Source organism: Haemaphysalis longicornis, unplaced genomic scaffold, assembly GCF_048455015.1.
Source record: "Haemaphysalis longicornis isolate Haplotype H1 unplaced genomic scaffold, Haemaphysalis longicornis Haplotype H1 scaffold_3, whole genome shotgun sequence".
NCBI classification, from domain to species: domain Eukaryota; kingdom Metazoa; phylum Arthropoda; class Arachnida; order Ixodida; family Ixodidae; genus Haemaphysalis; species Haemaphysalis longicornis.
This window is the reverse complement of record NW_027526335.1, coordinates 106,137,117-106,153,145: the sequence shown is the minus strand read 5'-3', so window position 1 is coordinate 106,153,145 and position 16,029 is coordinate 106,137,117. Positions and strand designations below refer to the sequence as shown.

At 49.1% G+C, this 16,029-nt stretch overlaps 1 long non-coding RNA gene across 1 annotated transcript; it reads left to right on the top strand.

Moving 5' to 3' along the window:
* Positions 1-11,634: 11,634 nt before the first annotated feature.
* LOC144173374 (uncharacterized) lies at positions 11,635-13,426 on the top strand. The gene is made up of 2 exons (XR_013323240.1): positions 11,635-11,819; positions 12,069-13,426. It is a non-coding gene; the product is annotated as an uncharacterized LOC144173374 (long non-coding RNA).
* The last annotated feature ends 2,603 nt before the right edge of the window (positions 13,427-16,029 follow it).

The following is a 16,029-nucleotide window of genomic DNA, read 5'->3' as shown; positions in this document are numbered from 1 at the left end:
TACTTTTTCCAGCATATTAATGAGGCCGATTTCAGAGGGATCCCATAAAATGCTGGCATATTCTAATGTTGGCCGAATATACGTAAGATATGTTGCCAGCCTAACTGGAGTCGAAGCAAGTCTTAACTTTCTCCGCAAGTACCATAGTTTCCTCCCCGTCACCGTACAATTTTTTTTCCAAATGGGTGCTCCAATTGAGATTACTGGATATTGTTACACCTAAATATTTTATTGCATTGACGGTAAACGGGCGGTGACGTGCCACGCAACTGTTTTAGTTTGATCTATTTCCATTTGAGATTCTGTGCACCAATTACTGATAGCATCAAGAATGTTATTAAGCGTTTTATGATAAGGTTCACTGTATATTTCTTTATAGATTAGACAGTCGTCTGCAAAACGTCGCACTGTAGTACTTCATACTATGCCGTATGAAACTTCATTTATTTAAGTTTAGAATAGTATCAGTCCTGAAACTGAACATTGCGGTACCCCTGAGCTAACATTTAGTGACTCAGATTTGACGCCCTTTATTTCTACATAGTGTGTTTTACCTGTCAGATACGCACCTATCCACTGTATTATGTTATAATTTATGCCTAATTGTGATAATTTATTAAATAATCCCCTGTAAGGAACCTTGTCAAAGGCTTTGAAGAAGTCGAGGCATATTGCGTCAATCTGAAAACTATTATTTAAATGAAGGCACAATTAACATTTCGGGAATAAGCAGACTTGCTTAACTAAGCGTAGCGTTGCTACAGGAAATTCATATCCAGTCACGCTGGTTGTAAGTGCAGAGTATCTTCGTGTTCCTTTCACAGAATATTTGAGGTTGTTGCTAGTGCCTGCGTACTCTTAGCTGCAGTGTCGACACAGTGACAATGATGGGGATGAATTTAGTTAGATGACAACGGGAAGAGTATATTTAACTTATAAAACAGCGCTATAAACAGGACTGCAGAAAGGGCACACGGACAGGGCCCTTTCTGTAGTCCTGTTTATAGCGCTGTTTTATAAGTTAGTTATGTACCAACTGGCCCGCCTTCAATCTGAGTATATTTACACTGCATATTTGTAAGCAAGAGAAACACTTAGCAAGACAATAAGACCGCTCGTCAACCATGTGCACGACGCTATACCATCATACATTAACATTGATCGAGCCAAGAAAATTATACAGGGAACGTCTGATGGAACTACTACGCTCGCTTCACGGCACCGAATTTATTCCCGCCCCCCATGCATATTTTTATCCTTTGTGAATCTTCACACGCTGGCGTTGTCACCTTTCGCGTCCATGAGAAAAGCGGCCACCGTAGCCCCGACTGCCGCCTTGACACGGCGCCGGAACAACAAAAGTGAATACTTCTGATGAAGAGAGAATTGGGCAAACTTTGGCCCGGCTGAAATTGTGCCCAGAGCTTCGAGATGGCCGATGAATACGCGTCATCAACGCCACCACGGCTAAAAAGCTCTATCTGAATAAAGAGCGGACCTATGGTATGGGTTCATACGTCATAAACATGTGTTAGAGACATACCGTATATCGAGCCGCACTTAACAAATTTGAGCATGGCAGTTCCATAAGTAGTCTGAATGCGGAAACCAACGTAGGTTTCCATGTTTCGATTACATGTCCTCTTTGCGTGACGTGCAGCAGTAGTGCCATCATGAGGCATCAATTTCAACTTGCGATCATACGGCGCTGTTGCAAAAGAGGGCGGACGGCAATGCGAACGAAGGTATGTGGTGGCATCACCTTAGGCGCAACGTTACGCTTTGAGCTGTAGCGTGATAAACGGGTTTCTGCAGCCTGGCGTGCAGTAGGTTGAACATTGCTTGGGCTGTGGTCAAAGTCAACGTTACGGGCATCTGACGTTAACTGCTAGGTGATGGGCTAACAGGGCCTTTAGCCAAGGCTCTGCGATACGAAGATAATTAGAGAGGAACGCAAACAAAGAGGATTTCGGGCGTGTGCCGAAAACCGGGTGGGAAATGGCGCGGTGAAGTTGCAGTGTGGTGTCGGTAAGAGGGAAGATGGTGTGGGGCTTTTTTGCTCTGGCGACGGTGCTTGACACACACTAGCGCTCTCGAGAAAGGGAGAGGGCGCAACGCAGGATAATCTGAAACGCGGGTGAAGGGAGACAGAACTCGGTATTCTGAATCACTTCTCCACTCGAGGTGATTCCTTGAGAGCGCTTTCCGTCTGCAAAAGCGTTGCGGCGTCCTCCGCTAACCCGTGTCCAGGAAACACAAGAAGTGGAGGACAGGCCCAGAATACGGCCAAGGGTGTGGCGTTGAACGCAACAAAGCCGCTCCTGCCACGAATCCCCTCGACACCGCCGACAAGCAAGATGCAGCAGTACCATCTACTTCTTTGGTCTGTCGCTATTCATCCACTTGCATACCTCGGCAGAGTTTAACGGGCTCACTAAACCTCACAAATTGATTTTGGAGTTTCCTCTCACTTAAACTGAGGGACATTGCTGAGCACCCCAACTAAGCTCACTCAAACTCATTGATTGATTGTAGGGATTAAAGCGCCGACGCAACGCAGGCGATGAGGCACGCCGTAGCGGAGGGTTCCGGATTAATTTTGACCACCTAGGGATCTTTAACGTGCGCCGAAATCTATTACACACGGGCGTTTTTGGTTTTCCTCTACACCAGAAAAGCGACCGCCGCGGCCGAGAAGCCGGGAATAGAACCCGCGTCCTCGTGCTCGCTCACTCAAACACGAATTCGCAGCTAGCGCAACACTCAGAGCTCACTCGGGCTCAGAACTGACATGAACGCAGAACTCAAATCGACTGTCAAGGACTTACAATTCGTAGAGATTCAGAATTCAAAATCCACGCGAGTTAACAAATCAAACGGGCTCAAACCCGTGTGCTCAAATTTTCCCGTTTACTATGAACGTGATAACTCCAATGAACTCGAAACAGTGTTGGCTGCAGATATCATTTAGTTATAGTTGCTAGCTAGTGATTACTAGCTCCGCTTAACAGCCAATTTGAGCATGTATTGGAAAGAAAACCCTTTAGATGAACTGCGTCTTCACCACAGAGCGGATTCTTTCGTCAGTTCCTTCGCTCGCTCGTGTTTTCATTCGTCCGTCCGGACTGCCCCACGCAGCCAGCAATGTTTAAAGGAGCCATGAAGAGAAAACAAAAGTTTGTTTTACTCGAAAGATTAGGTGTTTCATAGTACCCCAAGCGCTTTCCCGGAAGCAAATGATGCTTTATTCACTGAGAAATAAGGCAATTTAAGCCAAAATTTTAAATCTCCCGCTAAAATTGCACATTTCGTGACGTGAACAATGGCGTCATACGAGCCGGTCCATGAAACAGATACTTAGTATGTCGACTCCATATAGCACCCACACGCGGGAGTTGACCGAGATGGCGGCCATTTTAAAAATACTAGTAAAACCTAGTGCACCCGCAGCCCTAGTCATGGAATCGCCTGATTCGGAGAACAAAACTCTCGCCGAGGAGCTCGGGCTTGCATTTAACAACCTCACACCACTAGAACGCTCAATGCTTCTAAGTGCACGAGCGGCAAGAGTTATGGGATACGCGGTGGACGGGAAAGCGACCATTCCGCGATAGCCACAACAGACGAACGCCCAGCCGTCGGCACCGCTACCTCATCAGCCCCGTCGCGACGGACGAATACAGACTGGTACGTATGTGCCGTATTTTTATTACGGTTAATAATAGTTCAATTTCAGTAGCAGTATCGCTTATGCCAGTTGGCCGGTGTCGTGTATGGAAAACCGTTCGCGCGAGCTCTCTGCTTCGACCAGAAAGATACGAGCGTCAATGCGCGGTGTGTACGGCATTTTTTTCCTACAAGGTCAGAGTGCTTTGACGGCGATTTGACGAAATCGGCGACGAGCGCCAGCATGTCCCAGGAGTGAGCTAACGTAAGGGTCCCTGCCGTAATCACTTCCTCGGAAATGAAGCGAGCACACTCGTACTTCCTTTAGCTCTCTTTCTCCTCCGTTTGCAAAGTTCACAAAACGTAGCCACTTGCTTCGCCGAGGTTCGTCGTTGGGCAGCACATGAAAGGAGATCTCCTCACCGGCGGGGATGTCGCACTCCCTCGACGATTTGCCCGTATACATGGGCATTTCAAAACGCAGCAACGAAATTTCATTGTAAAGTACTCGAACAAACTGAAGTTTTCAGTAGTTGTAAACTGGAAACGAGCTCGTAACGACAGCAGCAAGCCAACACCATTCGAAACTTCTGCGACGACTGGCACTATCTCGTCGCTTCTTGCTGTTCCTTACTCCCCTCGTTTCTATTTTTGCCTTTGCTGGTTGTCGATATGACGGCCAACCTCCTGTCAAGGGATTAAGATACCAAGCACGGTTGCGGCTGTACGTGCTGGAACGGTTCGTTGGCCCCTAAGAGCCTCGAACCCGAAAATTCGTCTGCGCGACGGCGAGATGTCGAGCTCGGCCGGCGGTAGTTTCGTACGCATTGGCGCACACGCTTGCGTGTTCGTTCGGAACTTCAACCGTTTACTCCACCGTTCTTTGTCATAAAAAGAATGTGCAGTATGTTTCACGAGCATTTAGCTCGCTATGCAAACTGTAAGCCCTGCCTAACATGCGTTTGCTTTTGCCGGCCTCCGCCAATCGCAGAGCATTCTCGGGTGACATCATAGGTTCTGTTGCGGAAAATGACCTGGTGGGTCGCATGGTCATTTCCTTTTTTCCTATTTATGTAGCTTATTTGAGCGAATTTTGCGTTATAAGTGGTGGCGTTATGGTTCTAACGAGGCAATCTTTCGAATGAACCAAACTTGTGTTTTCTCTTCATGGCTCCTTTAAGTTACCATTCTCATGTCCAATTTCTGTAGTTAAAATTGGACACAACACCCTTTATATGAACTAGGTCTTCACAATAGAGAGGATTCTTTTTGAGATTAACAGCACGAAAGAACGGGACAACAGAGGAGTAGACAAACACAGCGCTGACCAATGCCGGGTGGGACGAACTTGTGCTTGATGGAGTATGTGTAGAGGCGTGAACACAGTAGGACGAAACTAGATGACTAATGCACATGGAAGAATCTTGAATGCACAGTGGAAGGGACACACAAGAGAAGCCCGATGTAGAAGAAATAAACTGCAACACGGATTGTAGACAGGATTCGTTCGTTCGCTCGCTCATTTGTTCATCCGTCTGTCCGGACTGCGCCGTGCAATCAGCAATGTTTAAGTTACATTTCTGATGTCAAATATCTGTTGTTAAAATTGGAAACAAATTCCTTCATATGAACTGCGTCTTCACGACAGAGAGGATTCGTTCTTTCGTTCGTTCGTTGCTTCGCTCGCTCGTTTTTTCATCCGCCCTTTCCGACTGCATCGCACAGCCAGCAATGTTTAAGTTACCGTTCTGATGTCAAATTTTTGCTGTTAAAATCGGAAACAAAACCCTCCATATGAACTGCGTCTTCACGACAGAGAGGATTCGTTCTTTCGTTCGCTCGTTCTTTTGCTCGCTCGTTTGTTCATCCGTCCGTCCGGACTGCACCGCGCACCCAGCAATGTTTAAGTTTCCGTTGTGATGTCAATTTTCTGTGGTTGAAATGACTGAAAATAAAGAAAGCGTTGTCACACACGCCTTTCTGGTTTCAAGTAGAGTTGGTCACTTGATGCATTGATGCGGTCCTGAGGGGCCGCTGACCTTCGATTGCGTCTGACGTTTGGAGCATGCGGCTTCCATTGTCGGTAACATGCCTGAAAAAGTGCAGACTCGTTTAAGCTTCACTAATAAATACAATATTGGCCGTGAGACACCTGTCGTACATCACCACTCCGCATTTCAATGGAATGGCTAGCTGCAGCGGAGTACTGCCGCATCGGCGCTCCAAAAACAAAAAATAAAGCCAAAATGCCCAACTACAAAATATTCATGTAGTTCATTGGAGATGTTTTTACAGTAGAAATTCGGGCGTCGTAAAATCGGAACAACAATAATTACGGCTATAAAAACATTTTCGCGTAACGGCTTTGCATCGAACGTCAATACAAGCCACAAACTAATTTCTTTGCAGTGTGGAAAACCCAAATCACTACAAAATATAAATGCGAAAAGGATAATTCCGTGAGGGATCTAGAAACGCTGTATTAAAACAAACGCTATACCGCTGTACACTGCCGCGACTCCCGCCGGCCAGTGCAAAACACGGCACATATGATCACGGCAAACACATGTGTAAGCCTAAGCTTGCCAACGTGCTCTCGTTGGCAATAAAATGCTGCGCGGAAGAAATGAACACCTGCACACTACTCCTGCGACCAGTGCGCAACATAAGAGACGCCAGCAAGGAGAGCGAGACAGCCAATGTGCAGAGAAGCTGCTTAGGGGAGAGAAAGGAAAGACGAAAAGTGGTAGATGGCTATTTTGGAGGGAAACAGCAGAGCGTGCTCAAGCTCCGTTGAGCACGCCTGCGGAGCTTTTATTTCGTCCGCCGGTCAGTCGCGCGCTTCGTGTGAGTAGTCGGATAACGCGGGTCAGGCAAAAAGTCGAGTCGGATAACCAAGTTTTCAATGCATTGTTTCTACTGCGACTTCGCCGGGACTCGACTAGTCCATCCTAACAACCGCTTGTCATTTCTACGACAACCCGGACTTTACGACAGTCTAGTCGATACATAACCGTTGTTCCACTGCAGTTGTTTTCATTATCATGTACTCTATAACGTTGTATTCATAAAAAAGCCAGAAAATGCCGGCGTGAACATCTAGGATGTAATGGTGCCATTACTAGCAGTTGGTTGGGTTTCACATATTTATGTTGCTGTCTCCGGTCACACTCACGTAGACTGCCTCTCAAAATGTTGTCGTAACTCGGAAGACAACCTCCGAGACCATACCGCTTTAAACCCATCGACTGATATTTGCCACTTTTTATTGCTTTGAGCCACTCCTGTTGTATGTGGGCCCCCCAGCTGCGTTCATGTCCCTGTAATACATGTTTTGTCAAACTCACTTCAGCCACACCACGAAGTGCTGCGCCATCGTCTGTTACTTGAATTAATCTGAAGTCGGGTTGATGAAATGTACGCCACGTCGTTCCTCTAGTGTATTGCAACAGCACATTGAATTTATGAACTGTTTTGGAAGCAGGATAAGCTATAAGCATGCCTGTGGTGACCTGGCAGCGTTTAAAACGCGCTCAATTCTTTCAACCAAAATCAACACGAGGTGGGCAGTATTTTTAGCATAAAGATAAGAATACGAATTCAGGCTACTGCATTACAAAAAGCGAGGACACCTAAACATTCGTTATGATGCAGTGATTGAGAAAGCATGACTGTCGAATTGCAGAAGACAAATGTGTCATCTTGCTATTTTCATCGTTCTTTGAATTTTCGGTTTTTCTGCTTGCTGTTGCCATGATGACTGAGCGCCACCCACGGTCACGTTGCGAAGAAAAGAGTACCATCAGCTGGGTCATACATTCTACTTGCGTAATGCTAATTGTGTAATTAGCGTGCTCGGGTTATGCCTCACCCCCGCTATGCCCCGCTCTCTTTGTCTCATCCAACGACCTCACACGGCGTATTGAATGTTGTTGAGCGCCCGATTCTAGTGAGCGCGTCCAGCAGATCCCCCCCTCCTTACCCCTGTTCGCGCGCGAAGGGGCAACCACCGGGGCTGTAGTACGCCTGCCTGAAATAGAAAGACACTTCCCAAAGCGCCGATCCACGATTCCTTTAGGACAAAGGAAGCAGGAAGCCTTTCAGTTAAGGGCCATCGTTCGTGCGAGGGCCACTTTTGACGTGTCAGGGTCGTCAAATTTTCGACCAACATAGTCGACTAGTGATGTGTTGCTCTAATATCGCCACGGGTCAATATTTGGCTCAAATACGACTTCGGGACAAGCAATACTGGAATGCGGAATCGAATAAACTCATCTAGAAAAATTACTAATAGCCGATACAAAGACCCATAGGGCTAAATACTACACGGGTCGCCTAAACCATACACACTGCATGTATCACTTCCCTCACTACATCACTCACTACACACACAGTTCACTCTACAGTTCTCCGCAGTTCACTAGTGCACACACTACTAGAACCCCTAATACTCTGAAAGATCACTGTAGATCACATCCTGGACAGTTCACGACAACACGTCGCCATCACTAGAACAGTCAATAGGGTAGAATAGACACTTCTATTTGTTTGTTTACCACACGGATAAACCGAGTGGACCACCGGTGAAGGAACTGCTCTTCCCGCAGCGCGGCGAGCTCAGCCTCCAGATAATCGAATAGACGCGAGCGCAATTTTTTGTAGCATTGGAAACATGCACTTTTGCGGCCGTGCTCTGAACGGTGCAAAGCCGCGCCTTTTCCAGATGATCTGGGCAACAACGCACCGTAAAATTAGAACAAATGCGTCACGCGAAGGATCGCCACCGGGCTTAGCTATTAGAACTACCCTCCCCGCTCGAAACGAGACGGGTTTTCTTCCTTCAGCTAAGAATGCGTTAACCATTCTTAGCATCTGCTCTTTGAGGACCGGGGAAACACTGTAAAACCCCGCCGGGATTCCGTCAGGACCAGGAGCGGAGGAGTCGCGCATATCTTTTAGTATTTTCCATAGCTCCTCCGCCGTGACAGAGGCACAGAAACGCTCGTGCAAGCAGCTAGGGACGCTGGGCAGTGCCCCGCAAAAGTTCCGTACGTGATTTTTGAAGCGGTTCTCATCAAGGCAAGCCTTATCTGAGCTGAAAAATTCTTGGAAGTACTGGGTAAACGTCCCGTAGATATCCTCATTATTCGTACTCCATTCACCATTCGGTGACTGCACGTATGGAACTGGAACTGCACCAAAGAAAGATAATACGTCAGACTTCAAAGAACAATAATGAACTACTAGGTATTTTCCCAGCGAAGAAGGGGAATGGATATTCCCATGGTTTGCATGACGAGTAACAAAATACGAACGTATTTTGCAAAATAAGATGTGCGAAAACAAGTATTAAAAATACTGTGGGAGCAAGATTAACATCTTTTTTCTCTTCCAGATAAAAGTTGCATGTTTGTGGGTTTAGATTCTATTTAGAAATATGGTATTATCGTGGACTCTTGCCTAGCTGTTTACTTCATTTGGACGCTTAGAATGCTTGGGCGACTATGTACTACGCTAGGCAACTGTTTTTCGAAACAAATTTTCCACTCTCACTCGAAAATAGTGATACCTGCTGGTTAACACAGCAGCTCATGTCACGCTTCCCCTCTGACAGGAGGCGGGAAACGAGAACTGCGGGCAAATGAATATTCCAGGAGGGTCGCTCATTAAAATCTGCCGGACGCACACAATAAATGATTGCTAAATGTTTGCACAAGTATTTTGAACCAAATCTGGTCGGGCTTTTTATTCAACCTCCATGAGCTCTCACATAGCCAGAAGAGTAGCTTTGCTCATTATTGAGTTATTCTCGCAGTTCAGCCGTAATGAGATATTTATTGGCGCGAGAAAGAGATACAAGCATTCCCGCCTTTACGGAGTCCTGAAAATATCGAAAGTCTCACATGGTGATGTTTTGGTTGATTTTTCTTTAGCATTGATATTACAACTGCGAATTTTGAAGTACAGGTTCAGGAATTCTTTCAGCCTCCCCAGTGCTGTTTCTTGTTGCCACTGTGTAGAGAATAAATTACATTACTGTATTGCATGGCATTCCTTATAGGTGTTAAGTACTATGTGTTAGATCTATTTTTCCTTCAAATTTAATCGTGCTGTTTTAGATGTGTTCTTGTATTTGTGTTCTCTCCTTGTTATCGCCATTCCCTGCTGGCGCAAATGCAATTCCCACTAGTAATTGCAATCTTGTTAATCGTTTTATCTCTATTGACTCTACTTCTTGCTTCACCTTTGCAGGCGCCAATGCAAATTCCAGCAGACACATAAATTAATAAATAACTTGGCCTTCATCACAGACCCAAGCGCGAAGAATACCATTTTTCGCACACTTTTCATTATTGAAAAGAAGTTTGTTTCCATTTTTTTGCACGAATAACAGAAACAGCTGTTTCCTGCTGTCAAAGTGCGTTTTCTAACGGCGGGTCAGGCAAACGGACACCTGTCGCAGAGATTATGTATGATAACGGTAGTACCGCGAGCTAAGAGAAGTTTTTTTCATTTATTCTAGTGTATGCTCTTCCCGAATGGATGCGCGCGCAGTTTCCATGTCTGCAAACTCCGCTAATCTATATATGTGTAGAGGCACGTAGACTAAGGCGTCCGGTTGTGTCTTCATAAAATACTCGCGGACAGAGAAAGAACGTAAATTTTCACAATAAACTGAGGCACGACATCCTGATATTGCACTCTTCGAGATCGTCCGCTGCGACAATTCTAGTCAGCAGCTGCGAACAATGAATCAGGCAAAATTTCGGCTCAATGTAACGCTAAACCGACAATATCATGAAGTGCTAAATTAGTAGCGATTGTAATCCAATGTTTTAAGTGCGAATGCACTTCTTAAGCGACCCTGAACCTGCGTCCACCGGCGATGTCCGCGCTCGTGCGAACGCCAGCCTGGCCGCTGACATGGCACATACCCACGTGGGGGATTGGCCAGGAATCTCCTCGTCTTCCTTGGCAACGGGGGGAGATGGGCGCGCGCTGCCTGGCCGCTGACATGGCACATACCCACGTGGGGGATTGGCCAAGAATCGGGCGTGAGAAGGGCTAATGCACCTCCTTAAAGGAGTACTGACACAAAATCTCAAAGCTGAGATCCGCTCTAGCAATCAAGTACAACGACAACACAAATAGGTGTCTGTGAATAAATGCATCTTTCTTTCTTTGTAGTTGTGTGTGTGTGTGTGATCTCTCTTTCGCGAACATTACCGAACCGCGCAAATTCAACTCGTGCATTCGCGCTTTCACATTGTTCCCCTCGGGGAAATGCGGGGAATTTCTTGTTGGAGGTAGGTTTTTCTCCTTGCAATCCAAAAATATTAGCTTGAAAGTTCAAATGTGGAGGTAATTCCTTTTGGATTTTTGGAGACCAAGCGGGCCAGAAAGTTAGGCGTGTAGGATGCTGACTCGGTTGGTGGGCTCCTCCATTTATTCAAGTTGCGTTGGCCCGGCCAGGAGTGGGAGCGGTGCGGACGTGACCACTTGTAGGAGGCTGACTCGGTTGGTGGGCTCCGACATTTATTCAGGTCGCGTTGGCCCGGCCAGGAGTGGGAGCGGTGCGGACGTGCGGCCGCCCAGCTGCTGACTCGACGTTATTTCAGTAGCGCGTGGAACTGATGACGCTGGCCGGTCACCGTAATGATGATTGTGACGCTGATGATTACGATGACGAGGGTGTCGCTACAGGGCTCCTCCCCCCTCCCCCTAGCGTGAAGCGCGGTAAATTGACATATGTAAATAACAATGCGCGAAAATGGACTATGCACTATGTACAGGTATGTACAGTGTGGTGTAGTGGCGCCCTCTAGTGGAGCGCCCGCTCACTGTGGGCGCTTGGTTGTGTTAATTGTAACTAGATGTCGTTGCTGTGGTCGCACGTGACGGGTCACGTGCGTATGCGTCTAGGTGTCGTCTTGTTGAACAATAAACGTTCTTTTTGGGCTTTGGTCTTGGTGCGAGCAGGCCGCACTCTTTCTTCTTGGGCTTGTGCGTGGGCCCGGCGCGCTGAGCCTTCGCTCCCGTCGCCGCCGAGGCCGCTCGCCGTCGCCCACGACACAACATCTTTTTGGCGACGAGGATGGGATGCTTTTCTTCTGCTGCGACGACATCGTCGACGGGTCCGGCAGAATGAAAACGTGAGTGCGTTTGACCTCGCTCGAGTGTGACTGTCCGGCGCGTCTGGCGTCGCGAGGCCTAGCGTTCTTTTGTGCTGACGCTCGTCGAACCGTCGTTTAGGCCTCGCCCTACTTCGTTCTTCTGCTTCTGCTCCTGCGTCTCTCTCCTTCCTGCTTGGCAGCATGGGCCTCTTCGATAACCTGCCCGTTTTCCTCGAATTGCCGGGGCCGCCTCCGATTCCGTGGCATAACTGGAAAAAATTGTTTCAGGCCCATCTCGAGGCGGCTGGCGGCAGCGACTGGAATGACGGACGACGCGCGTCGGCGCTCGTCAGCGTTTTGGGTAGGGAGGGGCAACGAAGGTATTTTGCTGAGGCGGAGCAGGACGAAGCAAGGAGGGACGCCGCCAGTAACGTGACCGACGCTAATGTAACCAGCCCTTTCGTGACCGACTCCGCGACCGACTGTAGTGTGACCGCATCCTCGGCTCCGGCCATTTCGAAATTCGACGAACTTTTGGAGCAGCTGGACCGGCTCTTCGCTGCGTCCACAAATACGCTTGTTGAACGACATGAGTTCACAAGCCGTCGTCAATTTCGGGGGGAAAGTTTTTTAGAATACGTGACCGCTCTAAAGGAGAAAGCCGTACGTTGCAAGTTCGGGCTGACGTACGCGGAGCGCGTCCGAGATCAAATCATACATGGAACGTCTAACCCCCAGGTTAGAGAAAAGCTGCTCGCACATGGCGAAAGGTTGTCTTTGGAGAAAGCTGAAGAGATTGGTCGGAGTTTTGAATCTTTGTCGTTGGCGAACCAAGCCTTCGGTTCGCATCAAGTACAAGCAGTAGGTCGACGAGGAGAAGGTGGCGTCGCGGAAGATGACAGTCGGGGAAGCCGCCGCGCTCGAGATGGCGGCGTGGAAAATCAAGATGGCATGGGCCGCCGGGGAGGCCGGCGCGCTCAAGATGGCGGCACAGGAATTCAAGATGGCCTGGCCAGCCGGGGAGGCCGTGACGTCATTCCACCGGGTTCGGGAAGGCAAGATGGTGGCCTCCAAGATGGACGTTTCCATCCGCAGTCAGCTGTAGAGTTCCGCGGTACAGTTCAGCAGAAGTTTGCAGGCAAGCTTCAGTTGTGCGAACGATGCGGAAATAAATGGCATAATTCAGCATTTCAAAATTGTCCAGCCCGAAATCGGCGCTGCAACTCTTGTAATAAGTGGGGACATTTCGCATCGATGTGCCGTAAGCCGGCACCAGTGCATCGAGTTTCTTCGAAGGAAGCTATGGGATCCGCTTCGACACCGGAACCTGTAGAGCATCCAGCATCCACGGAGATCAACGCACCCGCAAGATCTTCCGTCTTAACAGTCAGCACTTCTTCTAGAAAGGACTTAGTCGTCCAAGCTGAAGTCAGCGTCAACAATCCTCCAAGAAAGGACTTAGTCGTTCAAGCCGAAGTCAGCGGAGTGACCATGCAACTCTTAGTCGATACCGGAGCATCCGTGTCGTTGATGACTGTCGAAGATTTCAAGCGTCACTTCAGTAAACAGCATGCGCTGTCCAAGGCTTCCGTCAACTTGTGGAATTTTTCCAAACAACGTATCGGCGTCCGCGGCTCATTCCAAGCTCCTGTTCAAGTCTTGCAACGGTCTTGCTCCGTCACATTCTACGTCACCGACAAAGGGACATCTCTTTTGGGGCTCGACGCCATCCAGCAACTGGGCATTCAGATCGACGGTGCGTCTCTTACGTGTCGACTAGCATCGGTGTGACACTCTGACACTCTGCGAAATACGCCACTACACCACATACAGAAGGGGCCATAAGTAATGTATGTCCACGTTCCATGTCCTTGGGTGGTCGTGATCAGTCCCGTGAGAGCGTCCGGTGAGTAGAAGCCGTCGGGTGGTCTTGGCTGGGAGTGTCGGAGGGGACGAAATAGCCGGCGGTTTTGAAGTCCCGAAGTGAAAGAAGCTAGAGCCGTGGTCATGGTGTAGAAGAAATGGCAATGCTCCTAGAATCGGCGCTCCACGAGCAGCCTCTTGTGATGCGTGCACATCGGCGTTCGGCTGCCGGTTCGAGTGGGCTGATGTCCTTGACATGGAAGTTTCGAGCGCGGTTTCGGGCTCAGAACTGTTCCGCAGGTTCGTAGCGCGTCCGTGGCATGACACCTCTGCTGAGCGCGTCTACAGCAAGACACGCGAGTGCCGGAGTGCCGACGAGTGTTTGCACGGATCCGAAGCCCCCGTCGACCGGGCACGTGCCAAGGGCGTTGGGCAAGACGCCATTGTCGGCTTGGGGGCGTGCACCGAAGGAGCCCCTGCGACGAAACTCACTTTGGCGACTGCTGCTTAGGACGTCGGTGGCGACGTCGGCGGCGCCGAATAACAGACTTTGTCTGGTCGGGAGATTGTGTGGCCGTGGTATGATCACCCAAGTCACGAGCGGTAGCCCGGCCCAGCACTTTGCACCATCAACCGTCCAAAACTGTGACGTGGGCTCTAACAATGGCCTCCGGCTCCACGGGGGGGAGCCCTGTAGCGGCGCGGATCCGCCGCGCCGAGACGACGACGACGACGAAGGCAGAACCACGAGGCGCGCGCTCACGTGTGCTCGCGCTGGAGGAATAAAAAAAAATCACGCCATATCCAAGGAATGAATGATGATAAGTGGGGCGAAGCTCAAGAGGGGGAGATCATCGGTAACCGTAACTCTCCCGTGAAAGTTCGCCCATTACATCATTAAGAAAGACGTAAGACTGTGTGCGTACATTGTACAAATCAACTTTTATTTTGTTCTTTTATTTTGTTCTTGTTCGTTTGTTGTTGTTGTTGTAGGGTTCGTGAGGCTGCAAGCAAGCGCTCGTATCGGCAGGCAAACCCCGATGCAGTGAAAGCTCGCGAGGCGGCTGCAAAACGCATCAAGCGAGCTCAGCCCGAAGCTGCCGACGCGCGGTGTAAGCGCGACTTTCTAGACGAGATGCTTTGGCCTCTCTTTCGCGCACGGCGGGATCCTGTCGGCGAGCGCGCGCTGCCGCCGCCCTGCGCGCCCTCCGCTCCACAGCCTTGTCAACAACCACCTCCTCCATCCGGTGACTCGTTGCCCGATCAACTCCCCCTCTGTTACCACTGTGGCGAGGCAGGACACATGTACCGTCGGTGTCCCTACAGGGAACTCGGGCTACGGGGCTTCGGAGTCAATGCTCCCAGGCCCAGACCTGGTGAAAGACCCCGCGCCATCGAGGACTACCCCGCACCCCCACCACAATTTGTCACGTAGGATGGGACACAACGGTAAAGAAAGAACTTTTATTTAGGGCGAACTTGTGCCCGAACAAGACGCTTGTGCAGCGCTTGTGTGAGGCGACCTTGACTCGACTTGGAGCTAGATACAGTGTACAAACTAACAAAGTAAAGAAAGCCACATTCTCCCATTCACAAACGTGTGGTGGGTTAGTTTCAATTGAGCGAGCCAATTGCGACGACCCGTCGGCGGCCGGCGGTCTAAACGCTGTGCCGACTGACTCGATCGGAAGGCCGGCGAACCGTGCAGTAGCGCAGCCAATTGCCAGCTCGTCTCCTTGTGACGTCACACGAAAACGCCCCAAAAAATGGGCGCGGGTGCAGAGAGGAGGACAGCATTTTCGAATTTTTCGAATTGCTTTTTCTACTAAATAAATTCGCGTAAACGCGCTCAGAGTGGTCGAAACATGGCCTATGGACTCCGGACTACAATTTGCGTTAGTAATCCCGCAATATTTACAAATCACTTCAGTGTCGCTTTAACAAGGCTGCCCGTGCGTCTTGGAACATGGTCCTTCCCCTGCGCATGGGGTGTGATAGAGACAGTGAGAGATGACCACACACTAAAGGCTCACATAAAGGCTTACTAAAGATAAAGTCACACTAAAGGCTGAATGAAATTTTGTTTTCACTGAAAGATTATAAGTTTCGTAGCGTTCTCGGCTTTTGTTCAACGATCATGAATGCGTTACTTGCTGAGAAATAAGCAAATTAAGCTGGTATTGCTCTGCCCCGCTTCCCTCTCAATGTTTGCGTGACGTAGCCGTCGCATAAAAAAGTCGGGGCGAGGCACCAGTGTGCTCTAGAGCAAAAACGATGGTCGCTACGCGCTCTCACGTTGGCAAAGGTAGCTTTTACTTCGACATGCGATGGCCGACCCCAACACCGTTCCTCTCTCCGAGGAGGCTGGCTAGAACTTTTAGGATTT